General features: G+C 45.2%; 1 protein-coding gene across 1 annotated transcript in view; it reads right to left on the reverse strand.

The window, feature by feature from the left end:
* The window catches only part of diaph2 (diaphanous-related formin 2), a 643,868-nt gene that overhangs the window by 16,834 nt on the left and 600,890 nt on the right, over positions 1-26,144 (reverse strand). The window lies entirely within an intron of this gene.

The raw sequence follows: 26,144 nt of genomic DNA on the forward strand, positions 1-26,144 counted from the left end.
GAGTGCTGCAGAGATGGTTGTCCTTCTGGAAGGTCCTCCCATCTCCACAGAGGCCCTTCTCCCCCGATTGCTCAGTTTGGTCGGGCGGCCAGCTCTAGGAAGAGTCTTGGTGGTTCCAAACTTCTTCCATTTAAGAATGATGGAGGCCACTGTTCTTGGGGAACTTCAATGCTGCAGACATTTTTTGTTACCCTTCCCCAGATCTGTGCCTCGACACAATCCTTCGACCTCATGGCTTGGTTTTTGCTCTGACCTGCACTGTCAAAAGTGGGACCTTATATAGACAGGTGTGTGCCTTTCCAAATCATGTTCAATCAATTTAATTTACCACAGGTCGACTCCAATCAAGTTGTAGAAACATCTCAAGGATGATCAATGGAAACAGAATGCACCTGAGCTAAATTTCGAGTCTCATAGCAAAGGGTCTGACTGTGGAAAAAAAATCTAAAAACCTGTTTTTGCTTTGTCATTATGGGGTATTGTGTGTAGATTGGTGAGGATTTGTTTTTATTTAATCCATTTTAGAATAAGGCTGTAAAGTAACAAAATGTGGAAAAAGTCAAGGGGTCTGAATAATTTCAGAATGCACTGTCTTGACAGTAGAGGCAGTATATGAATAGATAAGGTGTGTACAGCAGTATTTATATAGGATGAGCCATTACTAGAATACAGCATACAGCGCCTTGCAAAAGTATTCATCCCCCTAGGAGTTTTTCCTATTTTGTTGCATTACAACCTGTAATTTAAATTGATTTTTATTTGGATTTCATGTAATGGACATATACAAAATAGTCCAAATTGGTGAAGTGAAATGAAAAAAATAACTTGTTTCAAAAAATTATAAAAAATAAATAACAGAAAAGTGGTGTGTGCATATGTATTCACCCCCTTTGCTATGAAGCCCTTTAATAAGATCTGGTGCAACCAATTACCTTCAGAAGTCACATAATTAGTTAAATAAAGTCCACCTGTGTGCAATCTAAGTGTCACATGATCTGTCACATGATCTTAGTATATATACACCTGTTCTGAAAGGCCCCATAGTCTGCAACACCACTAAGCAAGGACCTCAATCCAATTGAGGATTTGTGGTATGATTTAAAGAATAGTGAATAGTTATGTAAACTCAAGTTTTCCATTTTTTTGTCTTATTTCTTGTTTGCTTCACAAAATAAATTATTTTGCATCTTCAAAGTGGTAGGCATGTTGTGTAAATCAAATGATACAAACCCCCCAAAAAATCCATTTTAATTCCAGGTTGTAAGGCAACAAAATAGGAAAAATGCCAAGGGGGATGAATACTTTCGCAAGCCACTGTATACACATAAAGTTGTTAAAAGGCGGAGGCGGAGATACAGCCTGACAGGATGCTCTCAACGGTGCATCTGTAGAAGTTCGTGAGGGTCTTAGAGGCCAATCAGCGGGTGTAGTTCCCTTTTAAGAAATCCTTGTTTCAACCCAATAGCCCTCTGATTGTGTGCTTGTGTGTGTGTGTGGTAGTTGTTTGCATTAGGTGAGTATGAGTCAAGGACAGGGCCTTTGGAGTGTGAGTGTGTGTGTGTGTGTGCGTGTGTGTGTGTGTGTGTGTGTGTGTGTGTGTGCTGCAGGATGAAGACTAAAGGTCCTCCTGTGACAAGTCCACAGGGACCAGGAACATCTGGTGGACCGGCTGCTCCTCTGGTTAACATGCGCTTCCAATATGCACCAGATGCTCTTCTGTGAAAATGTAAACCTGTTTATTATTACTTGAAGAAAATGTAATGTTGTTGCACCGGAGAGCCTCCATCCTCCTCGTCCACTCCAACAACCCCCTCCTCGTGTGTAGCTTTTTGCGGATTTAACACTGGCCAATTCCCATATCCACGCTGTCATCTAGCTTCTGAGAGACAGGAGTACCGTATTCCCACACACAGGACCTAAAGAATGAAGAGTGACCAAATCGCAGCCATGCTCATCCTGTCAGAATGAGGAGAACTCAAGGAAGTAGTAAGAAGTAGATCTCGTTGGAACGGGGCGCTGTGTGGCACCTTCTCACCTTGCGTGCCCGTGTAATGAAACAGGTTGAGATGGGTACAGTGGGGAAAAAATGTATTTAGTCAGCCACCAATTGTGCAAGTTCTCCCACTTAAAAAGATGAGAGAGGCCTGTAATTTTCATCATAGGTACACGTCAACTATGACAGACAAATTCAGAATTTTTTTCTCCAGAAAATCACATTGTAGGATTTTTAATGAATTTATTTGCAAATTATGGTGGAAAATAAGGATTTGGTCACCTACAAACAAGCAAGATTTCTGGCTCTCACAGACCTGTAACTTCTTCTTTAAGAGGCTCCTCTGTCCTCCACTCGTTACCTGTATTAATGGCACCTGTTTGAACTTGTTATCAGCATAAAAGACACCTGTCCACAACCTCAAACTGTCACACTCCAAACTCCACTATGGCCAAGACCAAAGAGCTGTCAAAGGACACCAGAAACAAAATTGTAGACCTGCACCAGGCTGGGAGGACTGAATCTGCAATAGGTAAGCAGCTTGGTTTGAAGAAATCAACTGTGGGAGCAATTATTAGGAAATGGAAGACATACAAGACCACTGATAATCTCCCTCGATCTGGGGCTCCACGCAAGATCTCACCCCGTGGGGTCAAAATGATCACAAGAACGGTGAGCAAAAATCCCAGAACCACACGGGGGGACCTAGTGAATGACCTGCAGAGAGCTGGGACCAAAGTAACAAAGCCTACCATCAGTAACACACTACGCCGCCAGGGACTCAAATCCTGCAGTGCCAGACGTGTCCCCCTGCTTAAGCCAATACATGTCCAGGCCCGTCTGAAGTTTGCTAGAGTGCATTTGGATGATCCAGAAGAGGATTGGGAGAATGTCATACGGTCAGATGAAACCAAAATAGAACTATTTGGTAAAAACTCAACTCGTCGTGTTTGGAGGACAAAGAATGCTGAGTTGCATCCAAAGAACACCATACCTACTGTGAAGCATGGGGGTGGAAACATCACGCTTTGGGGCTGTTTTTCTGCAAAGGGACCAGGACGACTGATCCGTGTAAAGGAAAGAATGAATGGGGCCATGTATCGTGAGATTTCCATCAGCAAGGGCATTGAAGATGAAACGTGGCTGGGTCTTTCAGCATGACAATGATCCCAAACACACCGCCCGGGCAACGAAGGAGTGGCTTCGTAAGAAGCATTTCAAGGTCCTGGAGTGGCCTAGCCAGTCTCCAGATCTCAACCCCATAGAAAATCTTTGGAGGGAGTTGAAAGTCAGTGTTGCCCAGCGACAGCCCCAAAACATCACTGCTCTAGAGGAGATCTGCCTGGAGGAATGGGCCAAAATACCAGCAACAGTGTGTGAAAATCTTGTGAAGACTTACAGAAAACGTTTGACCTGTGTCATTGCCAACAAAGGGTATACAACAAAGTATTGAGAAACTTTTGTTATTGACCAAATACTTATTTTCCACCATAATTTGCAAATAAATTCATAACAAATCCTACAATGTGATTTTCTGGAATTGTTTTTCTCATTTTGTCTGTCATAGTTGACGTGTACCTATGATGAAAATTACAGGCCTCTCTCATCTTTTTAAGTGGGAGAACTTGCACAATTGGTGGCTGACTAAATACTTATTTTCCCCACTGTATGTGGGATCCCTTGTGTCTGGGTTAATGTAAACAGGTAATATGACAGGCATGGCAGGCCTTGCTGGGGTTTCTTTGCCAGAGCCCATCTCATTCTCCATTCAAAGCTGGATTTGTGCCAGTGAGGCATAAATGCAAGGAGCTGAACAGAGATGGCAGTCTTACTTTAACAACCCCTCCCCACCTGGCTAACCTCTCAACCCAACACAACACAACCAACCACCACAGCCCTTTAGGACATCACAACCAGGCAGTTCAGCACTGCAGCCTCTCTGGATGATGATGGTGCCCCAGAGGTCTGGGCTAGGGAGGGAAGAGAGTAATCTCATCACTGGCCATGGAGGAGGAGAGGTGGAGAGGTGGAGGAGGAGGGGAGGAGAGGCCAGGCACCCGGGATGACCTCCCCAGCCGGAGGAGCACTTGGCTGGGCTCCCATGATGAAGAGAGCAGGGCCTTGGCACAAGTTATTCATGACTTCACAGTGTAATTATGATATTGCTAATGACAGCCATTATACAAACGCTTGGAGAGCTAGCGCAACTAGCACTATCTGCTACCGCTACTATTACTGCCCCTCAAAACAAATCAAATCAAATGTCATTTGTCATATGCGCCGAATACAACAGGTGTAGACCTTACATTGAAATGCTTACTTACAAGCCCTTAACCAACAATGCAGTTTTAAGAAAAATAAGTGTTATGTAAAAAATAGCTGTTCAGGAGTCTTATGGCTTGGGGGTAGAAGCTGTTAAGAAGCCTTTTGGACCTAGACTTGGCGCTCCAGTACCGCTTGCCGTGCGGTATCAGAGAGTACAGTCTATGACTAGGGTGGCTGGAGTCTTTGGCAATTTTTAGGGCCTTCCTCTGACACTGCCTGGTATAGAGGTCCTGGATGGCAGGAAGCTTGGCCCCAGTGATGTACTGGGCCGTACGCACTACCCTCTGTAGTGCCTTGCGGTTGGAAGCCGAGCAGTTGCCATACCAGGCGGTGATACAACCAGTCAGTATGCTCTCGATGGTGCAGCTGTATACCTTTTTGAGGATCTGAAAACCCATGCCAAATCCTGAGGGGGAATAGGCTTTGTCGTGCCCTCTTCACGACTGTCTTGGTGTGTTTGGACCATGATAGTATGTTGGTGATGTGGACACCAAGGAACTTGAAGCTCTCAACCTGCTCCACTAAAGCCCCATCGATGAGAATGGGGGCGTGCTCTGTCTTCCTTTTCCTGTAGTCCACAATCATCTCCTTTGTCTTGATCACGTTGAGGGAGAGGTTGTTATCCTGGCACCACACCGCCAGGTCTCTGACCACCTCCCTATAGGCTGTCTCATCGTTGTCGGTGATCAGGCCTACCACTGTTGTGTCGGGGAGTACAGGAGGGGACTGAGCATGCTCCCCTGAGGGGCCCCCGTTTTGAGGATCAGTGTGGCAGATGTGTTGTTACCTACCCTTACCACCTGGGGTGGCCCGTCAGGAAGCCCAGGATCCAGTTGCAGAGGGAGGTGTTTAGTCCCAGGGTCCTTAGCTTATTGATGAGCTTTGAGGGCACTATGGTGTTGAACGCTGAGCTGTAGTCAATTAATAGCATTCTCACATAGGTCTTCCTTTTATCCAGGTGGGAAAGGGCAGTGTGGAGTGCAATAGAGATTGCATCATCTGTGGATCTGTTGGGGCGGTATGCAAATTTTGTTGGTCTAGGGTTTCTGGGACAATGGTGTTGATGTGAGCCATGACCAGCCTTTCAAAGCACTTCATGGCTACAGATGTGAGTGCTACGGGTCGGTGGTCATTTAGGCAGGTTACCTTAGTGTTCTTGGGCACAGGGACTATGGTGGTCTGCTTGAAACATGTTGTGTACCAGCTCTGTGTAATAATGATATGACTAATGGCTAATGACGGCTAGGCTACGAGCACTACTAGCAGTTACTAGCAGTAATAGCAGTGGCTCTGTGTAATGGCTTGATGGCCAGGCTCTGAGCACTAGGAGAGCTAGCACAGCTAGCACTAGGGCTACTAGCAGTTACTAGCAGTACTACCAGTGGCTCTGTGAAATCATGTGGCTGATGACGGCCTGGATACAAGCGCTAAGAGAGCCAGCACGGCTATACAAGCTACCTGCTACTCCGGTCGATTAGGCCCGAACGTCTGTTTCAGCCACACCGATGCCCACTGGCTCCTTCAGTGACATGACAAAGGTAGATCATTTGTTTTCGAGCACAAACACTCACTCGAAAACAAGGCCGGGTAGGGATCAGAACAAAAATTCCTATCTCCCCTCTTTGTCAGCTCTCACCGCTCTAGAGAGAAAAAATAAGCTATTGATTTTTTTTTTCAGATAAATAATACTGAAGAGAAAGGAACATAAATAAAACCCAGAAAACTATAAGAGAGGGGGAGGGAGAGAGGGTAGGGGGGAGGAGGAGAACGGACAACAAACATGAAAAGCCTTTTCTTGTGTTATCAGTAAGCACCAGTGAATGGAATACTGAGAAGAAGGAGGGCAGAGATTTATTTTCTTCACACCAGCTCTCTACAGTACGAGTTGTGCACGAATGAACCTGCTGGATATGCATAGATTTATCCCTGATATTGAACCACATAACCAGCACCTAAGTACCTCCAGAGCGACCGGCTGTCTCTGACCATCACACACACTCCAGCCCCAAATTGATGAATCTTACCGGGCTCTCCTGCACCTTATCCCTCTGCCATCAATCATTTCCGCCAAGGCATAGAACCTCTTTGTGTGTCATCAGCAGCATGAGAACACACATGAGAAAGAAGAGATGGATAAGAAGAGATAGATACGAGTGGTAGAGAGAGAATATATGTGTAAGTGTTAGAGGGAGAGAGGGAGAGGGAGGTATGAATGAATGGAAAGAGATAGATAAAGAGAGATCCATACATAGAAAACGTGCGTGAGAGAGGGAGAGAGAGATATGGATGAATAGAAAGAGATGGATAAAAAGAGATACAGCGAGAAAACGTGAGAGAGACAGATAAAAATAATTTCTATGGTTTCTATGATTCACCGATACAGGGCCAGCTCTGCCTGATGAAAAATTGAAATGCACTCTGGATTAAATAACTAAACGAAATAAGTGAAGGCGACCAGATGAACAAGTGGCTGCGGCTAATTTGATAGGGTTCCACTCTGACAGAAACTGAACTTTTATTGAAGAGCCATGTGCCGGGAGAAATTAGCCATTACCCCCTCAGAGTTGATGTAAAAAGTACTATAAATGACAGTGGTGCTGGGGGTGATCGCGGAGAAAGGGCTGAGTCGGGGGAGCGTCCTGGGCCATTTAACTTTACGCCATGCAGATACTGAAGGCTGAAGGGAGCCTGGCCTGGGCCTGAATTCTTCTCTCCTTCCAGCAGTCGACAAGCCGTCGGATGAGTTAAAAAGCCCCAGCGTCTGCTCTTTGCTTGCTGGACAGGAAGTGGGCGACTGACAGCGCTGAGCCGGCATGTGACAAGTGCGGCAGAACAAACCTGTTGTGACGTGTCGGCTCCCTCGTTCGCTGCCTGTGATCAGATGCGGCGGGACAAGGGACCATATGGGATGGCAGAGCTTGTTCATCCAATCACGAGGCCTACATATGGGGCAAGTGGTGGAGGAGGAGGGGGGAGGGGGAATGGGAGAAGGGGAGAGGACTCTCGAGGTTTCCAGTGTGTCATAGGAAATGACAGAGGAAGTGAGGAAGAAGAGAGGAGAACCAATGCAGCCACCAGGAATGTGGCAAATCTACTGAAAGCTGGAGAATGTGCAAAGAATGGAGTGGGGGAGGGTGACATGTTCTGACATGACCTTTGAACCAAGACCTTTGGCCCCATCCCAGCCACAACACCAGTTCATTGGTAACTAACAGCCTTACACACTACAGCACAAACAAAGAGGTGAATTCTGTCCTGCGTGGTGTATTAAAAAAGTGGCGATAATCACGGCTGTCTTTCCCGAGTCTCGGTCAAATGCAGATTAGGGCTAAACTTGCAGAGGTGAAAGACCTGAAAGTTGAAGCCCATAGTGCACAGCGCCCTGGAATGGAAATAGACATAATCTGACTAAAGACTGATTTTTTGGAGGAGAAAATACTTTTTTGAATCGGCTGCCAAGCGGCACTATAAACCCTTATAAGTTACCCAAAGAACATTACACTTCATTGAAAGCAAATCCGATTCACTTAACTTCACAACACTACACACCGCCGCCCCGATAAAAGTGTTTGGCGCTCGACGGCGGAAAAAGCAAATGTTATCCAGTTTGTTGCTTGCTGCCACCTTGCGGCTCGTTACTTTTTTGCTCATCAGATACTCATCGACATGGGTATAATTTAGGATTAGATTGCAGCTGTTTTTTAATCAAGTGTATCAGGCTCCGAAGTAGTCATTTGGGACAATCGAGAGGCAATTAAGTTGTAACTGACCCGAGTGCACCTTTGTTTGTATCTCTCCGATTTTGATACATGTTTGAATGTGTGTAGGGGAGCATGTGGACAACTTTCGGAACACTACCCTGACAGAGTAGGGATGTTCGGCCTGCACTGAATAATAAATAACACGTCTATCGCAGTCAGCAGATTTTTCTGAGATATCTACATATTTTGTTATTTGAAGGCTGTTAAAGAGAGGAAGGGAGTAGATAGAAAGTATGGATTTCATGGCTGTCAGTGTCCTTCAACTCAGAAATTAACCAGAGAAACCTTGCGCATTCAAGCCTCAATATCATTGATAAGTCCTTTCAAAATTGAGTTATAATACAGTACCGGTGACTTCTAAGTAATTTTTATTCTCAGTCAACTACTGGCCAGTGAAATAGGCCTATGTATTGTGACCTGGAAGGTATCTAAAATAGACTGTGACTTTGAAGTAAACACAGCACCTACTTTGTGGTTAACATGCTAAAAAAACAGCCACCACCGCAAAATGAGGACTTGATGAATCCAGTGGGGAATACAGCAACGAGCATTAGCAACAAAGACACACAACCTCCCAAAAGGTTACCTGGCACATTGTCGTCAAGGAGTCTTACTCACACCCTTTCCTTCTGCTTTCCCAAGCCCCCTTTGCCCTCTGTCACCAGCTCTCCTTTATTCTTAGTTCCTACCTCAAAACTGTTCCACTTTTCCACTCGCTGTCGTAATTGGCAATCTGGGGACAATTCAACGTGGAGCCTTGGCAGCGACAAACACATTTCAGAATAAACATAAAGGCGGTCACGATGTGTACATGTAAGACCAAGGTTTGAGGAGAGCTCAATAAGGTTGTTCTCTCTGGGAATTATGAGGGAAGTCCAAGACCTATGAGCTCAGGGAGACCATGACGAGGGCCTTGTTGATAATGAGAGATGGGAGTTCCAAGGGAATGTGGACAACACACTTACACCACATGACACAGGAGTGTGTACTGTACTGCAACATAAGAGCCCATGTGAAGTGTTTGCTAGGGAAAACAAGGTTGTATCATGGCATGCACTGTATCTAGTCTACATACAGATTCAGAGAGGCCTTAGCTACCTCTGACTATCCATCCACACGTTTGGCTGAGAGTGGGGCCACTAGCACTCCCTTCCACCAGAGTGAATAATGCTCCCCTATCTGGGGCATTGGTGCTTATTTGATGAGCTTGGGCATTCATAAAGGACTCATCCCCGTCCAATAAAATGGTCATATTCTGACTCCAGATAATAGATGTTGCCATTCTAAGCCAATAATAGTGTCTATAATGAAATCAGTGGAGCAGAAAAGAGCGCTCTTTCATTTCCTCCTGGTGGGCCGTGTGTTTTGTACATCCCATTATTCATCAGGTCCACTGCTGATAACAGGGACATTTACATCTGATTCAGAAATGCTTTATGACCCCCCCCCCCAATGCAAATTACTTGACCCAAAAAAGGGAAAGTCTTACATTCAATTAGTCAAGACAAACTTTGTTGTGACTCTGGGGCCAGGAAAGTGTGTCCATGGGTAGCATCGTGAGGTGAAGTCGTTCGCTATCCTTAGGTGGGAGTTACTATGGGAAGCTAACTGTAACTAATCAATAGTTAGCATTGAAAGGTTATACTCTACCTAGCATTGCTGTGGCTAAAGGAAGAACTGCAGCTGACCAATAGTTAGCATTGAAAGCTAAATGGGCGGTAGCTATGGGGAGGTAACTATGGGAAGAACTGTAGCAAATTAACAGTTAGCATTAAAAGCTAAAATCATGCTAGCATTGCTGTATTCTAGGCCAGATAACTACAACTAGCATATATGCTGCTGCTCATATTTCCTGAACTGCCCTAGTTGTGTAAAAACAAAACAAAACAACAAAAACACTGAGGAAATGGTGAATTAACTCTGTCTCGCTCTACAGAAAATATTTGACTTAACCATGCATTTTCCATAGTTCAAAACCCAAACCTTTCCATATTAAATATTTTCAGCAAAGTCAGGAACAGAACATCCTGTGCAATATTTGTGATAAATCATGGGTGCCGAGGGAGATTGTGCTGACTCAAAATAATAAAAAATATGCTATTGAGATATAGGGATGGAGAGAGAGAAAGAGAGAGAGAGAGGTACAATCTGTTAAAGAATGAACGCCTTTGTAAAAATGTGCTATAGCATTGCCACCCAGGCTTGTATGTGCTACAGCACACACTTCACTGGCAGAGTGATAGAGTATGGCATCACATAATCTTCTTACATCCAAGACAAGGCTGAATGTAATTTTCAGAATGGCTAACGGCAAGAGCATGGAAGAGGTGTGTGTTTGTGCGTGTGTGTGGGTACGGGCCTGGTTTCCTAAATGAACCTGTAAACCCCATTTCACATGCAAGACACACACACACAGAACCCCCCCCCCCCCCCCCATCCCAGTCTAGTGCCAGGGAAAATGGGTAGAGAATGGGGGGTTGGGATCTTTGTGCACTCTGAGTAAAGGCTAGTCCAGGGCTCTGGCAATTAAATAAGCGTGGTACTGCGGAGGTGAACTGCATTGATAATGGTATATGGAGGGAGATTGGCTCCAGGGCTGTTATGTAGCGCCTGGCTCTGGCGCAGACAGCAGAGCAGCCTGCTATCATACGAATCCAGAGCAGGTTTACCCTGACTCTAATTCAGACCAATTCAATTTGATCCATGACAGATGTAAGCTGATTAAAATGGTGGTGCTAGACAGAGGGGTTGAAGAAATAGGTGGCCTGCTCCTTCAAGGCTGGACATGTTATTGAGCAATGGGGAGTCTGTGAGTGGCGAGGTGAGCTAGCCTCTACTGCTGCTTCTCTCTCTCTCTCCCTCTTTCTCCCACTACTGCAGCCCTGACCTTTCTGCTTCACCTGATGCATACACTCTCCTCCCTCCCTCCCCCCTCCCTCTCTCTCTCGCTCTCCTTCCTGCCCTGAGGCACTGAGGCATACTGCTGCCGATGACTGACTCGGATATGCTCTTATCACAGATGCTCGGCTCACTTCTACATCTAAAATATGCCACATAACCATGCTCTCATGGTACGGTTCTAGCAGTGTGGCCAGCACTGGCTCAACATTAGACAGCTGTGGCTTTTTACAGACCATGTTCACAGAAAGAGAAACCATAATAACACATGTTAGCAGTATGTCTCTGAATGTTGCTGTGTTTTGCAGTATTTTTTCCACTTGCGGTTGTAGAGATAGAAATGTGTCAGGGAAGCACACATAGTGGGGCATATTGGGAGCATGGCGACCGCAAAATCATTTAATATCACCAAATGATGGAAAGAACAACTGAATTATGAAGGAGGGAGTTAATTTATGAATGGAGGGATTGGGGGAAACTAGGCCTCAGACAGTTACCTGAAACACACAGCTCGTCTTCCATGGCTAAAGAGCCAGCTAGCGCACACAGCTAGCGCACCACTCTGACTCCTCAGTATGCAACAAGCTGGAAAGCTAGTCCTAATTAGCTAGTCTGCATGACTAATGTTGCTTATGTGGTCTGTCTATGTTGTGTACGAATCTTAACATATTCAACGTGATTTATCTGTATGTAAGCTGTCACTGGTTTGATTGTGCTCTCCTTAACACGAGTTGACATGGAAATCTTGTGCTCTTGTCGATAATAAACCAGCTAAATTATTTTTTTAAAGGGAAAAATCAATGATCACAACTCACCCCTTATGGGTAGATGTAGAATTTACAGCCAAGATTGGCATAATAGGCATTCAGAAAATGAGGAAATAGGGCCTTGATGCTGGGTTCTGTGGAAGCTTTGCTTTGAAAGGAAAATATCAGCCTACAATTTTTCATTGCATTCTGTGCTTTTTTCTAGGTCTTTTTTGCCAGTTATACCTTGACTGGGAGTTCTCTTTCCCCAAATCTCAAAAGTATTCATTAAAAAAAAAGAAAATCCTCCTCCCAACCCCACTGCCCGCAAAAGTAATATTTGTTATCCGCCTAACTTCAATAAATTGAGTTTTTGCATTTATCTGGCCCACTGATTCCATTTCTGCCTTTCCAAAAAGGCAGAATGAACGGAGGCCTGCACCTGCACTTCCAAAGAAATGTAATGCACTGTCAACCACGCACAAAAAAATCACTCTACAGAAAAGAGCCAAAGAGGCTAAGCTGTGGTCTAGACTCTAGAGAACAGGGGCTAAGGGTTGGCAGTTGAGGTGGGGGCTAAGGGGGGGTTGGTAGGACATTGGGACCAGGCCTGGAACTAAAGAGGGGCATGTCTCCCGTTGCATTCTCTTGCCTGTGAAACAATTGGGGTCTGTGGGAAGAAAATGGTCTCTGGACTAGATGCCATCCATATTTGGGGGCCTGGGTGGCTTCCAGGGCCCAGTGCTTTGTATGAGGGACAGGATTGATGACAGCTAGCTACTATGGAGCAAGCAGCTGTGATGAAGAGGTCATGTGCACAACTATTATAGATTCCCTCTCTCTTTCTCTCTACCCCAAACACCAGTCTCTTCCTGTCAAACTACCCACCCACCCACCCAGGCACCCACACCACCCAACCATATAAGGGTGGGTTTATAAGGGTTACCAATACAATCTGACCTCTGAAACAACAAGTGTATGGTGCATTCCGAAAAAATGGGTTCGTAGAAAAAGTCAATTAAAAAAACATAAAAGTAAGGACAATTGGATGTGGAAGAGCTCTCTTTCTCTTTACCAGTTAAATCATACTCTTATTCTCCAGGTCAAACTCAGATCTGTCTAGCACACAAGATCACCCTATGAGCTCCCGAGTGGCGCAGCGGTCTAAGGCACTGCATCTCAGTGCTTGAGACGTCACTACACACCCCCTGGTTCGATTCCAGGCTGTATCACAACCGGCTGTGATTGGGAGTCCCGTAGGGAGGCGCACAATTGGACCAGCGTCGTCCGGGTTTGGCCGGTGTAGGCCGTCATTGTAAATAAGAATCTGTTCTTAACTAACTTGCCTAGTTAAATAAAAATAAATACAATAAAAAACAATGACGACTCATGTGTTTGTCGTTTTCACGAGTGGAGAAGAGAAAAATGCCTTTGTTGAATGTTTTGCAATGGTGGAATCATATAACGGTAGGCACTGAGGACCTCTTGAGATCATATTGTACATATTGTTCACTAACTACAATGTTCTATGTCTAACATCGACAGATTCTTGAGTAGTTGTTCTATGTCTAACATCAACAGATTCTGGAGTAGTTGTTCTATGTCTAACATTGAAAGATTCTACAGTAGTTGTTCTAAAATCAACAGATTGTAGAGTAGTTGTTCTACGTCTAACATCAACAGATTTTAGAGAAGTTGTTTTATGTCTAACATCAACAGATTCTGGAGTTTTTCTCCTGGAATGGTCCCCTCTCCATCCCACCTTGAGGAACAGTAGAATGGCGCCGGAGAAGATGGCTGCCGTTTTACAGCCCTCTAACCAATTGTACTATTATGTGTGTTTTTCTGCGTTATTTGTAATTTATTTTGTACATAATGTTTCTGCCATCGTCTCTTATAACCAAAAAGAGCTTCTGGATATCAGGACAGCGATTACTCACCTCGTATTGGACGAATAATTTTTCTTCAACGCGGCGGCTGCGAAGAATATCCTACAGACACCCGACAAGGCCTCTGTAGCTCAGCTGGTAGAGCACGGCGCTTGTAACGCCAAGGTAGTGGGTTCGATCCCCGGGACCACCCATACACAAAAATGTATGCACGCATGACTGTAAGTCGCTTTGGATAAAAGCGTCTGCTATATGGCATATTATTATTTATTATAAGGCCCAAATCCCTGTCATTCGCATGAGGAAGAGACGGAGATATCGTGGACGTAGGTCGGGGTGCCTTGTAAGGATCCGACGGCGAGCGAGTAAACTGCCGCTCCCATCAATCCTATTAGCCAATCTTCAATCATTGGAAAATAAATTGGATGACCTAAGATTACGGTTATCCTACCAACGGGACATTAAAAACGGTAACATCTTATGTTTCACCGAGTTGTGGCTGAACGACGACATGGATAACATACAGCTAGCGGGCTATACGCTACATCGGCAGGATAGAACGGCTGACTCCGGTAAGACAAGGGGTGGCGGTCTGTGTATATTTGTAAACAACAGCTGGTGCACAAAATCAAATACTAAGGAAGTCTCGAGGTTTTGCTCACCTGAGGTAGAGTACCTTATGATAAGCTGTAGACCACACTATTTACCAAGAGAGTTTTCATCTATATTTTTCATAGCTGTCTATTTACCACCACAAACCAATGCTGGCATTAAGATTGCACTGAATGAGCTGTATAAGGCCATAAGTCAACAGGAAAACGCTCATCCAGAGGCAGCGCTCCTAGTGGCCGGGGACTTTAATGCAGGGAAACTTAAATCCGTTCTACCAATTTCTACCAGCATGTTAAATGTGCAACCAGAGGAAAAAAAAACTCTAGACCACCTTTACTCCACACACAGAGACGAGCTAAACCACTTCTATGCTCGCTTCGAGGCAAGCAACACTGAAGCATGCATGAGAGCACCAGCTGTTCCGGATGACTATGTGATCACGCTCTCCGTAGCCGATGTGAGTAAGACTTTTAAGCAGGTCAACATTCACAAGGCCGCAGGGCCAGACGGATTACCAGGACGTGTACTCCGAGCATGTGCTGACCAACTGGCAAGTGTCTTCACTGACATTTTCAACATGTCCCTGACTGAGTCTGTAATACCAACATGTTTCAAGTAGACCACCATAGTCCCCGTGCCCAAGGACACTAAGATAACCTGCCCAAATGACTACTGACCCGTAGCACTGACGTCTGTAGCCATGAAGTGCTTTGAAAGGCTGGTCATGGCTCACATCAACACCATTATCCCAGAAACCCTAGACCCACTCCAATTTGCATACCGCTCCAACAGATCCACAGATGATGCAATCTCTATTGCACTCCACACTGCCCTTTCCCACCTGGACAAGAGGAACACCTACGTGAGAATGCTATTCATTGACTACAGCTCAGCATTCAACACCATAGTGCCCTCAAAGCTCATCACTAAGCTAAGGATCCTGGGACTAAACACCTCCCTCTGCAACTGGATCCTGGACTTCCTGACGGGCCGCCCCCAGGTGGTAAGGGTAGGTAACAACACATCTGCCACACTGATCCTCAACACGGGGGCCCCTCAGGGGTGCGTGCTCAGTCCCCTCCTGTACTCCCTGTTCACCCATGACGGCATGGCCAGGCACGACTCCAACACCATCATTAAGTTTGCCGACGACACAACGATGAGACAGCCTATAGGGAGGAGGTCAGAGACCTGGCCGTGTGGTGCCAGGATAACAACCTCTCCCTCAACGTGACCAAGACAAAGGAGATGATTGTGGACTACAGGAAAAAAAAGAGGACTGAGCACGCCCCCATTCTCATCGACGGGGCTGTAGTGGAACAGGTTGAGAGCTTCAAGTTCCTTGGTGTCCACATCACCAACGAACTATCATGGTCCAAACACACCAAGACAGTCGTGAAGAGGGCACGACAAAGCCTATTCCCCCTCAGGAGACTGAAAAGATTCGGCATGGGTCCTCAGATCCTCAAAAAATTCTACAGCTGCACCATCGAGAGCATCCTGACTGGTTGCATCACCGTCTGGTATGGCAATTGCTTGGCCTCCGACCGCAAGGCACTACAGAGGGTAGTGCGTACGGCCCAGTACATCACTGGGGCCAAGCTTCCTGCCATCCAGGACCTCTATACCAGGCGGTGTCAGAGGAAGGCCCTCAAAATTGTCAAAGACTCCAGCCACCCTAGTCATAGACTGTTCTCTCTGCTACCGCACGGCAAGCGGTACCGGAGTGCCAAGTCTAGGTCCAAAAGACTTCTCAACAGCTTCTACCCCCAAGCCATAAGACTCCTGAACAGCTAATCATGGCTACCCGGACTATTTGCACTGCCCCCCCACCCCATCTTTTTACGCTGCTGCTACTCTGTTAATTATTTATGCATAGTCACTTTAACTCTACCCACATGTACATATTACTTCAACTACCTCAACTAGCCGGTGCCCCCGCACATTGACTCTGCACCGGTACCCCCCTGTATATATAGCCTCCCTACTGTTATTTTATTTTACTTCTGCTCTTTTTTTCTCAACACTTTTTTGTTGTTGTTTTATTTTACTTTTTTATAAAAAATAAATGCACTGTTGGTTAAGGGCTGTAAGTAAGCATTTCACTGTAATGTCTGCACCTGTAGTATTCGGCGCATGTGGCCAATACAATTTGATTTGATTTGATTTGATCTAGTTAGTGATTGGTCCTGGGTCTGAGGGCATGGGAGGGGAAGGGCGGTATTGAAACTCCCAGCAGTGGCTCAATAGCGCTGGGCTAATCCCAGGCCGAGGCCTGCCTGACGGGCTCCTACTATAGCCAGAGTGGGCCCTGGGCTCTGCACTAGGCCCCATTCAGAAGCCCTCTGAAACATTCAAAGCCTTTCCTTCTAAAGGGCCAAACTTTTGTTCCTCTCACAAAGGGCTGACCAGAGCTACTCCCATAGATCGGAGGGCCGTTCAAAATCAGATTATTTCCACCGAAATCACCCTTTCTCCACCTGCCAGTTAACTATGTCCCCACCATTGTCTTCGACCTGAATAAGCCATTTTGGGCATGATGGAGACTGGATGTGTATTGCTGCATTTATTGCTACATTTGTTCTAAAAGCAAAGAAAATAGGGAATTTTTCCCCCCTCCTTTCCCTAAATTTTTCTATGAAGAAGAAATCTGGGCCATATGCCCCCGAGGAAAGCAAAGTGCATTAATTCATTTCCACCTTTTCTCTCAGGCTGATTTGTTCGGGCCGGACCATAAAAGCAATTATTATAGCAGCCTGCTTTGCTATTATGAGGAGGATATGACTGACAACAGCATGATGGGCTGGGGGGGAGAGGGGGGGGGCTACAATTTATTAGATCTGAAAGCCTTTTTCATTGGCCACCGCGTCATGTAAACAAACTGGTCATATTAAAATAAAAACAATTCTAATATAAGACATTTACATTTTAGTCATTTAGCAGACGCTCTTATCCAGAGCGACTTACAGTTAGTGAATACATTTTTTAATTTTTTATACTGGCCCCCCATGGGAATCGAACCCACAACCCTGGCGTTGCAAACGCCATGCTCTATCAACTGAGCTACATCCCTGCCGGCCATTCCCTCCCCTACCCTGGACGACGCTGGGCCAATTGTGCGCCGCCCATGAGTCTCCCGGTCGCGGCCGGCTGCGACAGAGCCTGGATTCGAACCAGGATCTCTAGTGGCACAGTTAGCACTGCGATGCAGTGCCTTAGACCACTGCGCCACTCAGGAGCTGCAAATGTTTCTGAATGGTGCTGCTGCCTGCCTCTGCCATTCTACCTTGTGTGATCGAGAGCGATAATTCCGCCTAGAGTGACGAAGGATTAGTGAGAGGGATGGATGGATGGAGAGGAAGTGAGAAAAATAAACAAAAGAAGAGCAGAGTACAGTGTCGGGAAGAGGAGGGTAGCAAGGAAGGTTGGGAACGGACTGGGGAAGGAGGTACGGGGGTATGACAAGAAAGAGAGTGATAGCACGTCAGCTAATAAGTCTCCCAGCATTTTTTTGCTCTGATGCCATATCTGTACAGTGTCTGTGTCCCAAATGCCATCCTATTCCCTTTATAGTGCCCATAGCTCTGGTCAAAAGCAGTGCATTATAAAGTGGAATAGTGTGCAATTTGTGACACATCCAGTGCCGCTGAGGGCCCCTAGCCTCCAATCTAAGCTCTATCCTTCTGTCCTCTCTCCCATTGACTGATTCCCCTCGTCAATTATTCAGCCTTTATAAGCAGCCACCATTTATTCTGTTAGCAACAGATCCAGTAAAAATATGAATAATGGGCTCCGTCAGCCTTATGTGCTGTCATAAAACTTTTACAATAGGCAAAAGAAAATCCATCAATCACACAGCATCGGTTACCGACCACTGTAAACATATTCATGAAAAGATACCGAGTGAGAGAAGACAGAAGAGTGATCTGCTGTAAAGCGGAGTGTTGTACAACACTGTGTATCCATGAGTGATATTTACATGCTTCTTCTTTTACATGAATTTATGCTAATCAAAATGTATGCTGTCCTGGCATAGTGTGTAACTTATAGTGTGTATAATCACAGCACAGCATGGAGCTGTACCTGTGTCTGTAGATCTGGTCCGTATGTATCAAGAGTCTCAAAGGAGGAGGAGTGCTGATATACGATCAGTTTTGACTTTCAGATCATAATTAATAGAATTGTGTGGACAGGGAAGACCTGATCCTAGATCAGCCCTCCTACTTTGAGAGGCTTTGTGAATACAGGCCCTGGATGTTTTATAGCTAGGATGAGGATGAGGCTTCTGAGCGTTGATTAACAGCATAGTCACCAGCCCGACTTCCTCCATGCTGTCCTATCTACAACTCCTCTGTTGGGACTCAGGCAGTGACATAGAGCCTGTGTCATTCCCCAGACAGCAAGTGGAGGCCAGGCTCCAGCGCACGCACGTGCGCATACGCACACACACACTCCTAGTGACTCCCAGTGCCAAAACCCACCACAGCCCCATCCATATAACAGCAGTCTGCCGCAGGGCAACACTGACCTAACCCACTGGAAAGGAAGTCATCTGCAGGAGAGAGAGAGTGCAAAACAACTGCTCCCTAGTTGAGGTAATGCAGTGAGTCGCCAGCCTCATCCTTTACTTAGCGCTCTCCCCCTCAGGGCGCCGGGGTCACTTGGCAAACTCCACTAGCCTCCCCGCTGATGAATACTTCCTGTCCTTTCCGCGCCACACACTCCACCGGCCCATTGGTTTGTGTTTCAGCCCATCGAACTCACACGGCCACAGATTGGCACCACACTGATGATCCTAGCTGAAAGTCCTTGAAAACGGTAAAGAAAGTGCCACACTCCCAGTCTGTGTTACTCAGTATGTGTTGAGTGTGGGTCTCCCAACTCCAGAGCCTAATATAGTTGAACCCCCGAACATTCAGCCATTTTCTCTCTTGATCTCCTGCGTATGGAAGGAAAATGTTTGTGAAGTTATGGCACGCTGTCTATTTTTAAACAATTATATTAGTCATCTGTTAGAAGGGAAGTAACAATGTAAATTATGGAATTCATGAATACCAAGTCATTTTTCCTTCTCAGCACGGGGAGAATTTGGGATTATTTCAAATAAACTCCTAAACCCAGCTAGGTAGGATTCCGAGATTCCGAACATTACGGGAGCCGGATGCCAATCAACTCCTCGTGATTGAGGAAACGTGGAGGAAATGAGAGGGAGATTTGAGTGGGGCAGGATTACCCACTCAGTGTAATGTCAAAATCTGCTCCACCACTTAGCATGTGGGTGCTAGCACAGGCGCTATCTGAGGCTTGCTATCCTATGGCAGAGGTACTGTAGAGGAAAAACAAGAGAATCATGAGAGGTCAAGTAGCTACCCAACCTTTAGCATGTAGCCATCACATAGACTAGCTAGCATCTTCTTGGGCAGACCTTTGTCTGGAATATTGGCTTTGAAGGCAAACAGGCTAACGACCTCAAATGGTAACTTGTGGGTAATTAGGCATGGCCGTTCCCCAGTCTCTGGGAACAGTAAATATGTCATTGGGAGAATAAACAACCATTAGGGGTTATACGAGTTGCTCGCTAATTGCATCATCATCACCATCATTATAGAGAGCCATCGCAAAATAGCTAAGGGTACATTTCATGTTAAAGCTCCACACAGTCACAGATGATATCAAAGGCACTTTTAATCTGTGGTGGAAAAAGTACCCAATTGTCATACTTGAGTAAAAATAAAGATACCTTAATAGAAAATGACTAAGTAAAAGTGAAAGTCACCCAGTAAAATCCTACTTGAGTAAAAGTCTAAAAGTATTTGGTTTTAAATATACTTAAGTATAAAAAGTAAATGTATTTGCTAAAATATACTTAAGTATCATAAGTAAAAGTATAAATCATTTCAAATTCCTTAAATTAAGCGAACCAGACTGCTCCATTTTCTATTTTTTATTTATTTACGGATACCCAGGGGAAAGCTCCAACACTCAGACATAATTTATAAACGAAGCATGTGTTTAGTGAGTCCGCCAGATCAGACACAGTAGGGATGACCAGGGATGTTCTCTTGATAAGTGTGTGAATTAGACAGTTTTCCTGTCCTGCTAAGCATTCAAAATGTAACGAGTACTTTTGGGTGTCAGGGAAAATGTATGGACTAAAAAGTACAACATTTTCTTTAAGAATGTAGTGAAGCAAAAGTAAAAGTTGTCAAAAATATAAATAGTAAAGTAAAGTACAGATACCCCCAAAACCAACTTAAGTAGTACTTTCAAGTATTTTTACTTAAGTACTTTACAGCACTGCTTTTAATGTAAACATCAATGATTATAAGTTTAAAATCAGATATGGACAAACTCCCCCTGACAATGGCTGTATTGCATGGCTGTATTGCAGCCGTCTTGCACTGTTCACGAGTCCTGCTGTACACAGTTCATGTGGAAGTCTGTGTAAAAAAAAAAGCCCTCTAAAAATAACCCATACCTATGAGAGGTCTCACACACAGAGAGAACTCATAGAGATCTCACGCTGCTCAAATCAATCCAGAAACCATCCAACTATAAGTCAAAAGAAAAATGAGGAAAGAAAGAAAAAAGAGAGGAGAAAGAGAGAGAACGCGAGAGCGAGAAAGGAGCCACTAAACCAGTGGGATTAGTGCTAAGTAACTAAATGGGTCATATCCGTTTTCCATTAACAGGAGAGAGGGATAGCCATTTGGACCGCTGGAATCTAAATGGGGAACCTGCTCTCCCTCCTCCGACAGACGGGGCCATTCATTCGAGTGTAAATGTTGCACACACTTAGGCACTCTATCTCCCACTTTCTCTCGTTCGTTCTTTCTCTGCACAAATGGAAATTTGCCGTCACATCCTCGAGCCCCATCAATAAATAAACTTGACACAAATAAACAGATAAATAAATAAATGCGTGCGGACTCGCAAATGGGCATCCGTCAACATTAGTGATGGAGCGATGTCAGGCACAATCACGCTTGGAGTGCCTGGGTGGGCGCAGAGATTCTTGCCGGGGGGCTCTCTGCCGAACTAACCATCATGAGGGCTCTCCACATTAATGCAGCCTTCACTGCTGACTTATTTTTACCCTCCCCCCACTCTCGCTGTCACGCTCTCTCTCTCTCTCTCGCTTTGTTTAACTCTGTGTTTCTCTCTGTCCATCTTTCTCTCCTCCTCTGCCACCCGACAATGCCCCCTCTCTCTCGCTCAATCTCCATCTTGCACCCTAAGCCCTCATTCCCTCTCTCTTTCCCTCTCACCCTTTATATCCTTCTTACTCTCTCCTCCCCTCCATCTCTCTCTTACTCTCCGACCCTCCGACCCTCCTCTCCCTCTAGCTCTCTCCCTTATTTTTTCCTTCCTTCCAACCCTCCTCTCTCTCCATCTTTTCTCCCTGTCTGTCTAAACAGGAATGCTACCGTGCGCGGGCAGTGACATGAATGTTCTTTCTCTGTGTCATTGGAAAGCCTGCTGTTGCCTTTGAAAGCCAGTGGTCTGCCTCTGTCACACACACACACCAGACAGCTGAACGTATCCCAATTGTGACCTTGAAACACCTTGTGATTTTTTAAAATTGCACTCTTTCATTGAACTTTTAAAGACTAATTGAAAAGGCTAAACTTGATAAATAGTGCAAACATGCCCCTACTACCTGAGACATAAAACACATCTGTTTGGAAATTTGATATATTTAACAGCTCCACATCTGTTTTGCTACTTGTGATGTGTATTGAGGCAAAATAGATGAAGCAAATCAGAGGATCCACTAGGGGAGCTCTACTGCTCGGTGCTCAGTCTAATGTATTGCTACCCTTATCTACAACCAAGAAATGCTATTATAATGCCACAGGTCAGATATAAAGTTGCCCCTATTAGACAATTCAAACTAAATTCCTAATGCTAATACTCACTGATAGCATGGTCCCAGATCTGTTTGTGCAGGATAGCCAACTTCGGTAGTTGTATGGCCATAGGGTGGCAAGACAGCACAAACACATCTGGGACCAGGATAACTGACTGACTTTCCAGTGTAAACAATCTGTCCAGATTGCCAATGCTTACTGCACTGCAGGGAGCAGACAGGAGTTGTATTCACATTGTCAGGAGTTATTATACCTTTCAGAAGTGAGCATTAAGAGGCCCAGGTGGTTCACTTAATTACATGTAATTAACAGCCATATTGCAGCGCATCATTCAAATAACAAAACGAGTGAAATGATAGGCTCCTAATCAATATGCTGATATATGTTTCCTAACCAAAGAAAAATAGGAGATGGTAAAAACTCTAAATATTCCACTGTTAAAAATATTATGGGTAAACATATAGTGCATTCGGAAAGTATTCAGACCCCTTCACTTTTTCCACATTTTGTTACTATGCAGCCTTATTCTTAAATGGATTGAATTGTTTTTCCCCCCTCAACAATGTACACAATTTCCCCCCCTTTGCTGCTATAACAGCCTCCACTCTTCTGGAAAGGCTTTCCACTAGATGTTGGAACATTGCTGTAGGGACTTGCTTCCATTCAGCCACAAGAGCATTAGTGAGGTCGGGCACTGATGTTGTGCGATTAGGCCTGGCTTGCAGTCAGTGTTCGAAATCATCCCAAACGGCTTCGATGGGGTTGAGGTCAGGGCTCTGTGCAGGACAGTCAAGTTCTTCCACACTGATCTTAACAAATCATTTCTGTATGGACCTTGCTTTGTGCATGGGGGCATTGTCATGCTGAAACAGGAAAAGGCCTTCCCCAAACTGTTGCCAAAAAGTTGGAAGCACAGAATCGTCTAGAATGTCATTGTATGCTGTAGCGTTAAGATTTCCCTTCACTGGAACTAAGGGGCCTTGCCCGAACCATGAAAAACAGCCCCAGATCATTATTCCTCCTTCACCAAACTTTACAGTTGGCACTATGGATTGGGGCAGGTAGCGTTCTCCTGGCATCCGCTAAACCCAGATTAGTCCGTCTGACTCTCAGATGGTGAAGCGTGATTCATCACTCCAGAGAACGCGTTTCCACTGCTCCAGAGTCCAATGGCGGCAAGCTTTACACAACTCCAGCCGTCGCTTGGCATTGCCCATGTTAGGCTTGTGTGCAGCTGCTCGAACATGGAAACCCATTTCATGAAGCACCCGACAAACAGTTATTGTGCTGAGTTTGCTTCCAGAGGCAGTTTGGAACTCGGTAGTGAGTGTTGCAACCGAGGATAGCTTCAGCACTCGGCGATCCCGTTCTGTGAGCTTGTGAGGCCTACCACTTCAAGGCTGAGCCATTGTTGCTCCTAGATGTTTCCACTTCACAATAACAGCACTTACAGTTAACCAGGGCTGCTCTAGCAGGGCAGAAATTTGACGAACTGACTTGTTGGAAAGGTGGCATCCTATGACAGTGCCACGTTGAAAGTCACTTAGCTCTTTAGTAACACCATTCTACTGCCAATGTTTGTCTATGTCGATTGTATGGCTGTGTGCTCGATTCTATACACCTGTCACCGACGGGTGTGGCTGAAATAGCCGAATCAACTCATTTGAAGGGGTGTCCACATACTTTGTATATATAGTGTATTTATAAAAAATATATATGGGGGATTGGAAATTAAAGCAATTACACCAATTAGAGCTTTGCAACAAACTACATTTGAAAATCACCTAATCTGTAACGGCACAATCCCATGAACTGCTAATCAAACAAAAACATTTTTATAGACAATTGTGCTCATTGAAACTCCACAGTAGCACCGTTGTAGGAGGAGGAGGATTTCTCCTTTCTCTAGGAATTAGTCCTATCACTCAGCCTTGGTTGACAATCTGCCTACACCACTCTATGCTTCCTTATTACACGCCATCCAGACCGCCAAATGGGAAACTAAAATATTAATTCCGCGCCATGGCGCCTGACAGATCATGGATAGTGGCTGACACTCCAATGCAAACACCACCCAGATGCTATTTGTCTGTGGGTAATGGCCACCTCACCATTTGGAGATGAGAAAAAAAACTATAGGAAATAGCATTAAAACGGTGCAATCGCCTATCATTGTCACAGAACATAACTACACGCCATTGCGGAGAGCCTTTATTTATTCTACTGCCGATTATTATTAGAACCTCTTCGCTCTCTCTCTGCTCTAATAGGTGATGAGTAAGGTTTAATTCGTCCAAGGGAACTTTCCATCCTTCAAAAGGCTAAGTATGATAGCTGCGGAGATTCTATTGGAATATTATGAGGCCAATTTTTCAGCCCTGAGGACAGTCAGTTGGTTGGTTCATACGCCTCTCTATACCGTCTCAGTTTTTTCTTCTCTTAAAGTGATTCCCCCCTTTGCTTTTAGCAGCGGAGAGTTATAGGTCTATTAGGATTTCATCACGCAATGAGTGAAATCAATCCTATTGTACGAATGTGCCAGGGTAAAAATCAGATAAAACCTTCAATTACGGGGGCTCAGAAGAATATTTGCCCTCCCAAATTGATCCGATATTGACAATTTACACTTCAGATGACCTTTTCCAAGATCTGCCCACATACTTGAGGACCAGTGCTGTATTGAGAGAATTCGGAGAGTGAAAAGAGAAGTGAGAAATGCTGCTGTATTGCATCAATGCTTTAGATAAAAAAAAAATAGGAGATGGGATATAAACCGCATTTCACAGAAAACTGAAAGGGTATTTACGACACACTCAGGCAGGGAGTAAGGCCTGCCATTGTAAGTGTACACACAGAGGGGTCTGCGTCATATGGACACAACATGAGGGGAGGCGGGCACCTAGATGGGACCCTTAACGGAGGTCAAAAGGCTCTTGTAAGGAACCATATAATGCATGGCTGGAGATCTGGTCGTCTTCGGCTTGCCATTCAGAACGTCCAACCTTTTATTGAGATTTGATTTATCCTCAAAAAATTGATATTGTGTCACACTCGGCTCATTTTAACTGTCCTCTCCAGCTCGACTGGCGGAGTAAAACGGTAGATCAGTTATGCGGCGGGGGTACTCAAACGGCACATAAAATCTTCATTTATATTTCCATGATGGTATTTCACTAGGCCTGTCAAATTGATTTTTTCTGGACAGAAGGTCCTTTGGGTCTGTGAGAAGAATAGAGGGTGACAATAGAAGTGAAGCACATCCACCCTCGGACATAAAACTGCTCGACAGATCTGCCGGGCCTCCAATCCTTCAGTCCTTCCTCTATCTAGCCTCTTCCTTTTGGCTGTTGATAAGTATCCTTTATCTATCACAAGCAGGTGATAGGGTTCAAGCGGCCTTCTTCACAGAGCCTCTCTTCCCATCTATTGATATCTAGGATCTACTAAGCCACCCCCAGTCCATAGCCAAGCGCACTACCCTCCAGGTCCTCTCGGCTCTAGCATGTCACGTTAGCTCCACATCTTTTAGGAGGGGCTACGGGGGCACCCTGAAGTGCAGGGGTGGAGGCAGGGGCTTTAGTCTGCCAACAGTGAGGTTCTATATAGCAACAGCCCCTATATGATAGTGTGTGTGTGTGTGTGTGGGGTGGGGGGGGGTGGGGGGGGTTACGGTTAGGGTTAAGGTAAGGATTTTGAATGGAAATTAATTTTAGGTCCCCACGAGGATAGAAGAACATAACGTGTGTGTGTACGTGTGTGCGTGTACGTGCACCTGTGTACGTCTGTTTATGTGTGTAAGTGTGTTTATGTGTGCGTGTGCATACGTGTGTGTGTATGTGTGTGCGTACCTGTGTCTGAGACCGTGAGGGAGCACAAGCCAGAGAGTGGGAGACATAATGAAAGAGAGGAAGGGAGCGATAAAGAGACATGTACACAAGAACATATGTACGAGAGGAAATTACTTGCTAAGGGAATTGCGATCACCATCACATCTACGTGATATAATAACATTGATTCATTTAAGTAACAAACTGTGTAATTCTCCCCAG

Source organism: Coregonus lavaretus, assembly GCF_964263955.1.
Source record: "Coregonus lavaretus genome assembly, chromosome: 29".
In the NCBI taxonomy this organism is placed as follows: Eukaryota; Metazoa; Chordata; class Actinopteri; order Salmoniformes; family Salmonidae; genus Coregonus; species Coregonus lavaretus.